Source organism: Odocoileus virginianus, chromosome 11 (genome assembly GCF_023699985.2).
Source record: "Odocoileus virginianus isolate 20LAN1187 ecotype Illinois chromosome 11, Ovbor_1.2, whole genome shotgun sequence".
Classification (NCBI taxonomy): Eukaryota; Metazoa; Chordata; class Mammalia; order Artiodactyla; family Cervidae; genus Odocoileus; species Odocoileus virginianus.
The window spans coordinates 9,349,163-9,357,457 of NC_069684.1; the positions used below are offsets into that span (position 1 = coordinate 9,349,163).

Here is an 8,295-nt window from a genome sequence, read left to right on the forward strand (position 1 = left end):
TCTAACCAATCCAAACCACAGGTTGTGGAATAGGAGACACAGGAAAGAGGGGCACTGTCCCCCAGAAATGACTAGAACAAAGATGTCCTGGTAGAGGTCATGAGTTTGGGAGTCAGACAGACCTGGATGAGTCCCCACTTCACCACATACCAGCTGTGTGGCTTCAGGAAACATATTTGACCACTCTGAGCCTCAGTTGTCACATCTTTAAAATTGGAGTATCATTGATAACATCTCTTCGCATTGTTGCTGTGAGAATTAAATCAAATAATGTATGTGAGGGGTGGTGCCTGGCCTATAGGAGGGACTCTGCTCAGACTCCGGACCCGGATGACTTGGGTTAGAATTCTCTTTAGTGGTTGCGTGACCTTGGCAAGTTACTTCATGTCCTGTGCGGAGTTCTCATCTCCCACATGGACTCACTGCGGTTCTCATAGGGCTGTTGGGAGGATGAGGTCAAGGACTTGAGACCTTGCCTGGACTTCATAAGGACTCCGTGAGTCCACGAATTATTTACTAGGTGTGTTCTGACACTGGTGGGTGTGTGTCTCCCGTACATGGGGGGCCCTGGCGTGTGTTTCTGGGATGTGAAATGGAGAAGTCAGAGCCTGTTTCCTGGTTGGAAGAAGAGGCTGACCACATTCTACCTACACCTGTCTGTCTAGTTACTTCCCCCAATCCTCACCCCACCTCCAAATCTTCCACCCTCTTCATCTCCCGCCCCCCAGCTGCTGTCCATGACTTCGCCCAGACACCTCTCTGGTAGCCCCCAAGCTAGGGGGTTGCAGGGCCACTGGGCTCCGTGGTGTGCCTGGGAGGGGCCTGGGGCTGCCTTCTGAGTAGCCCCGTTGTCACCGGAGAAGGCGGGCATGGCACTGCCCTTGCTCCAACGCGTGTGCACATGCCAGGCAGTCTTGGATGAATCATGTCCACACCGTGCTATTACTAGGCTTGTAACAGAGGCCCTGTGTGCTGGCTTGTTGTATAGTGTTTCTTTCCATTCCATGATTCAGACAACATCAGTCACTCAGCCATGTGATTCCCTCATCTTCCGCCAAGGAATTGAGCACAGAGGTTTGCTGGGAAACCCTCAAAGGACAGGGGAGGGCAGCGGTGGTTGCCAGAAAGGGGACTGAGCTGAGAGAACTGGAGACTGGAACTGCTGAGACCGTCATCAGGAAAAGAGCATCAGGGGACTCAGGAGTGATGAGGCCAGAGGCCTGCCCACAAGAGCAGCTGCTGGTAGATGAAGGGCCCTCATTCGGCTATACACTACCCCAGCCCCAGAAAAAAAAAAAAAAAAAAATTCTTTGGCCTGATTATAAATGTAAGGCTTGTTTATGCAAAAATTCTGATCAGCACAGAAAGCTGTAAGAAAGAAAGGACATACCTCTCACATGTTGCCACCAGACACATTTTCTAATTCGTTGAGACATTTGGCACATGTCTTTGTGCTTAGAACTGCCAGGTTCCGGCCCTCCAAGCTACTGGCCAGCCGGGGTCTGATCCAGGCTCCTGCCCCATCCTGGGACACTGAGCTCCAAATGCACTGGGAGATGGGCCAGGTCTGGGCTCTGGCATCTGGGTTCTAGTCCCAACTTAGTTGTGTGCCCTTAGGCAAATCACTCTGAGTCCTATTTGTTACAAATGGAATAATAGGGACTTCCCAGATGGCCCACTGGTTAAGACTCCACACTCCCGAGGCAGGGGGGGTGGGGGGTGGTTGCTGGTTTCAATTCCTGGTCAGGGAACTGAGACCCCACACACCACAACTAAGACCCAGGAAAGTGAAAAAGTGAAAGTTGGTGAGTCTGACTCTTTGTGATCCCATGGACTCTACTGTCCATGGAATTCTCCAGGCGAGAATACTGGAGTGGGTAGCCTTTCCTTTCTCCAGGGGATCTTCCCAACCCTGGGATTGAACCCAGGTCTCCCACATTGCAGGCAGATTCTAGACCCAGGGGAGCCAAGTAAATAAATAAGACAAATATTTTAAAAGATAGGATAAGAATTGGGCTGGTTTGTCCAGAGGATGAAATGTATGCTGCTGCTGCTGCCAAGTCGCTTCAGTCGTGTCCGACTCTATGCAACCCCATAGACGGCAGCCCACCAGGCTCCCCCGTCCCTGGGACTCTCCAGGCAAGAACACTGGAATGGGTTGCCATTTCCTTCTCCAATGCACGAAAGTGAAAAGTGAAAGTGAAGTCGCTCAGTCGTGTCCGACTCTTCATGACCCCATGGACTGCAGCCTACCAGGCTCCTCCGTCCATGGGATTTTCCAGGCAAGAGTACTGGAGTGGGGTGCCATTGCCTTCTCTGATGAAATGTATGAGGGGATATGAAAACTGTAAACCCGTAGAATCTCTTCAAATGGAAGGGAAGGGCCTGCATGATGCCCCTTCTCTTGGTGAGGCTCCTTAATCCCAGGGGCAGCCTTGAACCAGCTCTCCTGCTGCATAGCAGAAACTGGTCTGCCCATGTTGACCAAAGGCCTAAACCCCACCCTGGACTGGCTCAGAGCAGGCAGGCCTCAGTTTGGGATCCCCAGTCACGACAGTACCACCTCTGAACACCAGTTGAGCACCACAGCAGGCAGGCACCTGGTTCAGAAAGCTTCAAAACCTTGCTGTGTCGCCAGCTTCACACCCAGGTAACTCTCCTCCCTTATCTCCCTCACAGATACTCACTGTCACCCGAGCTGGGCACATTCTCAGAGCCACTGCTGCTCAGAACCCTCGTTTGATTTCGGGGACCTTTGTGAATGCCCCCAATGTGTTGTATCGATTTACACTGTACTGAATTGTAGTAAATCCTTGTGTTCTTATGGAGGGACAGTAACGGCAATATTAGACCATTAGATCGGCTATTTCCAAACTTTTTCTTTTTTTTTAAAAAGATGTTTATTTATTTACTTGGCTCCGCTGGGTCTTCCTTTGTTGCTATACTTGGGCCTTCTCTAGTTGAGGTGAGCAGGGCCACACTTCCTCTCTGTGTGCAGGCTTCTTGTTGCCGTGACTTCTCTGGTTGCAGAGAGCAGGCTCAGTGGTTAGGGCACACGAGCTTAGCTGTTCCGCAGAATATGGGATCTTCCTGGGCCAGGGATCGAACTCAGGTCCCTTGCACTACAAGGAGGATTCTTCACCACGGGCCCACCAGGGAAGCCCCTCCAAACTACTTCTTACGTTCACCTCTGTAACACACGAAAAGGGCTTAGGTTATTGGGATTATCGCCATTCTCATCTCACAGAATTGAGCTCAAGGAGGCTCAGGGGACACGTGTCTCTGAATAACACAGTATCTCCTTGTGACTCTGTTTCCCCGGGTCTCTGCCTCCCTGTCCCCCTGAAGCCAAACCAGCACTGACCCTGTCCCTCCTGGTTCACACCCAGAGGCAGGAAGCCCCGGGGCCAGCGAGGCCGTCTCCACATGGCTCCCCAGAGCGGGGCCCAGCGCAGACCACTACAGCCAGTCAACCCCACATTACATCCCTAGGCACCTCTGCTCACAGACGGTCCCCAAGTGGGTTCTAGAGATGGTGACCCTGAGTGTACATCCGAGTTTTTCCACAAAAACAAGACCTTCCCAGTTCATGTGTCTGGGCGTTGACCTCAGTTCCGCTATGGAGGCCCTGTTCCCACAGTGGGTCCCCTGACCTTTTCAAGCTCCCTTGAGTCCAGGAGATGGCAGGGACTGACCACCTGCCTCCAGTCTACTCCCTCCCTGAGGCAGGGTTCCTTCTGTCTGCCGGATGCCCTGCAACTGGGAGCCCTCGTCACACATACTCGGCCCGGGGCCTTGCCTGAACAGCGGGACCCCCCCTATCGGCAGAGTCTCAGACTCAAGACCCCTCTCCAGCCCATTCTGACTTACCTGAACCAAACAGCCATGCTTCCTGACTGGACATAGCAGAGCAAGAACCCAGGGCCTCTCACAACCACACCCCACATTGCCATGTTCAGACCACAGAAAGACAGGAGCCAGCATCTCTCAAAGCTGGCCTGGGGATGGAGGAAGCGAGGCTGAAAGGTGGGTGTGGGCCGCCAAGAGGTGGGAAAGCAGTGGAGGACACGCGGCTCTGTGGGAAGCGAGAGGTTTATTGTGGGAAAGTCAGTGGGTGACCGAGTAACAGATATTGGGAATTAACTGGGAGGGGCCCTGTGTGGCTCTCAGACACACAGCTACCCTGAGGCTGCCCGGAAGACTACCTAACAATCAGAACCGTTATGGTAACAACAGACAGCACACAGTGAGCACTTACTGTTTGCTAAGCGTGGGGCTCAAATGCCTTGCCTCTATGACGTCACTTTACCCTCCCAGCAACATGATGAAACAGGTGCCATTAGCAGCCTCCGTCTCACAGGTGTGGCGGCTGAATATTGGTTTGGTTGAACTGCCTGCCCAAAGGCATTATCTCGTCAGTGGAAGATCTGAGAGGAGCATCCCGGCTGTCTGATTTCATGTTCTAACTTCCATACCGATCTGCCCTGCCCAGAGGGTGGGTCAGGACTGTCAGTTTTGACAGATGTGTGAGCACTTACCTGGCTTCAGCACAGAGAACCCCAGTGACCCCAGGGTCTGGGAGCCCTATAGGAGAAGGATGTCTTAGCTGAATAAAGACCCAGTTTCAGGGCCCCGTGGTACAGCAAGGTGGGGGCTTAGCCGGGTGGGGGCTTAGCAGGGTGGGGCAGGGGCAGGGGAGGGGCCTCCGAGAAGCAGCCAAAACAGGTCTGCTGGACCCAGGCTGGCTGGACCACCCTCTGTCCACTCATCTGTGGGGGTCTGCGCCTGCCTGGCACGCAAGGAGGAAGTCCTACAAACGGACCAGGACTGGTTGATGAGAGGCGAGGAAGACTAAATGATAAATTCATCAACTGGATTTTTAAAATATGGATCTTATAGTAGGATATTAGAACTCCCCTGTAGCTCAGGGAAGGTAAAGAATCTGCCTACGATGCAGGAGACCCGTCCCTGGGTCGGGAAGATCCTCTGGAGAAGGGAATGGCAATCAACTCCAAGATTTTAATGACAAACACACACTAGGAAAATATAGCTTAAGTTTGGCTCCAAACAAATTCTGTTAATTCAAACAATTACCGGGCTCACAGGCCTCAGTTTTGATGAGGCTCTGGTAAGTTAAGCGGTGAGGTGCTGGTTATCATCTGAGGGGAGCTTCTGGAGGCTGAGGGGGCATAACCCTGCTCTGTGCCCAACAGTTTCCCTCCACCCCCACCCCGCCTCCAATCCATTATGCAGTGTAGATTGGCTGATGGGAATTCACTTTCATATTAACTTGAGCAAAACATGGGTTGTAAAACTCTTGTAAACAAGCATTGTGAAACCAGAGGAGAAAAATGTTTGGTAATATATACATGGTTCTTAAACTTCTTTGAACTCACAGTAAGAAACACATTTTAGGAATTTCCCTGGTGAGCCAGCGGTTACAACTTCACCTTTCAAAGTAGAGGGTGTGGGTTCAATCCCTAGTTGGAGAGCTAAGATCCTGCATGCCTCAGGGCCAAAAAACAAATAAATAAATAACATAAACAACAGAAGTGATATAACAAATTCAATAAAGACTTTAAAAATGGTCCACATCAACAAATCTTTTAAAAGAAAGAATATATTTTATATCATAGTCAAGTGTGTGCACACCTTCATACACAGATGCACACAGCTAAAACAAAATTTCCCAAGACGATACTTAACCATACCACATGAGACGTACATGATACTGTAAACTGTAATTTCAGTTCAGTTGCTCAGTCATGTCCAACTCTTTGTGACCCCATGGACTGCAGCACACCAGGCCTCCCTGTTAATTTAAATATAGCATGACCTGAGACGTGCTAAATTGGTCATGATTCACTAATGTGCGACCACTCACACTTTTAAAAAAACACTAGCTCACCACACTGATAGTGAGCAAAAGCAGCAAACTGAATAGTTCATCCACCTCAACTCCCTTTGAACATAAATTTCCCCAGATCAGAGGCTGTGCCCTCCCACTAATCCCACAGGGGAGTCTGCACCCATGAAACTTCTGCAAACACACACGGATGCTGTGGCACACATTGGGACACGGAGCAGAAGGGAAGGTTTCAGGGGAGAAGGTACAGGTGTTTCGCATCTAGTTAATATCTCGTTAGGATTCACTTAGCCATTAAATAGCCTGCAGGGGGTGGGAAACAGGTTGAACAGGGGTGGGGAACAGGAAAAGAGACAGGTAAAGGCAACACACTCCTCAGTGTGGCTCTGCGTGCCCCTGGCGACCAGCACACGGAGAGTTGAAGGGCAAGCGGTTCAGAGCAGGGCCTCGGGAGCCAGCATCCCACTTCTGGCTCCGCCCTCTCAGCCGTGTGACTGTGGCTGAGTCCCTCTGCCACTCTGTGCCTTGACTGCCTCATCTGCAAGATGAGAAGAGAATAGTGCTTTGTTGTTAGGGTTGTGACCTAATCAATATGCCAATTGTTGATGTTACACACAAAGGCAGCTGACTTCACCTCCCAAATTAGGCTCCAACTCCAGCCAGCTTCTCTGGCGGGTCAGTGTGAAAGAATCTGCCAGCCAAGCAGGGGACGCAGGTTCAAGCCCTGAGTCAGGAAGGTCCCCTGGAGGAGGAAATGGCAACCCACTCCTGTATTCTTGCCTGGGAAATCCCATGGACAGAGGAGCCTGGCGGCGTATATCCATGGGGTCACAAAAGAGTCGGACACGACTTAGTGACTAAACAATAACAACTCAACAATGACAAAAACCATCAGCTGGCAACAGGCAGTAGAAAGCAGACAGCAACTCCTATTAAGTGGAGTGTAACGGAAGGCAAGTGTTAAAACCCTAGCGATGCCACATGGCAACAAAGAGCTCTGCACCAGGAGAGATCAAAGGTGGGATTCAAAACGCTCCCACCCAGAGTCAGCAGGCTGATCCTCAGGCTCAACAGCACTCAACAGATTAATATAACACCTGTCATTGTCCAGAGCAGGGGTGCCCAACTCTGGGACCTCATGCCTGATGATCTGAGGAGTTGATGTAATAATAATAGAAATAAAGGGCACAATAAATGTACTGCGCTTGAATCATCCCCAAACCACTCCCCCCATAGTCCCCTCTTAGGAAGATGTATTCCAGGGCTCACACCACCCCCTGCCCTGGGTCTGCATAAAAAGTGTCTTCCCCGAAATTGGTCCCTGGTGCCAAGAGGGTAGGGGACAGCTGCTCTAGAGCCGTTTCTGCTGGGTCACCAGTTTCCTGTGCTTATCTTCACAAGTTAACTGTCTTTCCGTTCTCTGCCACTTTTCCACGTCTCCAGTCCTGCAAGTCCGTAGGAGAGAGAGCCCAGGAGGTGAACGGGTGGACAGCAAAGAGCTGTCTGAAGATGGGGGTTCCCTCCGTGTGCATTTCGTCCTCCACTAACTCCCCTCCCACCAGCCCAGGTTCCACACTTTGCTAGAATGATGGTCTAAATGGCAGACTTGAAGATGTTCCCTCCCTTCATCCCTGTATCACACCCCTGCTCAAACCCTTGCACGCCTTGCCATCTCATCTTCTACCATCTCATCTTCTACCGCCCGTTTCTCCTTTTGCCTTCAATCTTTCCCAGCATCAGGATCTTTTTCAATGAGTTGGCTGTATATAAACACATACATACACTGTGTATGATGCGTTTCAAACCCTCCCAGAAGCACAGCCTCCCCTCCCCGTCCCTCCCCAGCCTTACCTTTCCCTATCCTGTCAGAGCCTGCTCTCCATCCTACCAAATGCTTTGCGTTCCCGAATGATGCAATATAGGCTCAAGCCATACCTTTCCTTATCCCCTGTCAGGGCCCTAACAGCTGGACTGGCCCCCTTATAAAGAATCACCAGGCTCAGTGGAAGCATCGTGTCCTCTGGGAGGCTTTCCCTCGCACCGGAGCGCAGGAGGGCTCCTCCTGCGCGCTCCCACCACGCTCTGACCCCAACCTTGTCTAGGAGGCAGTTCTGCAAGGCTTGACTGGCTTTCCGGCTTTGGCCACTAGAGGGCAGTCGAGTGTAGCGAGCGTCTGCTCCCTTATGCACAGGCCTGCCCAGGCTGCCCTCTTTAACCATTCATTTTATCACCGTTTCTCGTCCCCAACCACCTCACCCTTCCTCAAGAACACTCACTCTATAATCAGAAGTTTAATTGCAGTATTTTTGTTTACAAACCTTGACATATGTTTCCACATACAGATAATGGCCAATCCCTGAATCTAATATGAAAGCTAAATTATAATTTTCAAAGTTACTAAATGTAAATATTTGATGGGAAAAAAAAAA

General features: G+C 50.9%; 1 long non-coding RNA gene across 1 annotated transcript; it reads right to left on the bottom strand.

The window, feature by feature from the left end:
* Window positions 1-2,881: 2,881 nt before the first annotated feature.
* On the bottom strand, window positions 2,882-8,057 carry LOC110149357 (uncharacterized). Its single transcript, XR_011490235.1, has 4 exons — window positions 7,718-8,057; window positions 4,259-6,404; window positions 3,871-4,075; window positions 2,882-3,190 (listed from the first exon to the last, which is right to left on the bottom strand). It is a non-coding gene; the product is annotated as an uncharacterized lncRNA (long non-coding RNA).
* Between the last annotated feature and the right edge of the window lie 238 nt (window positions 8,058-8,295).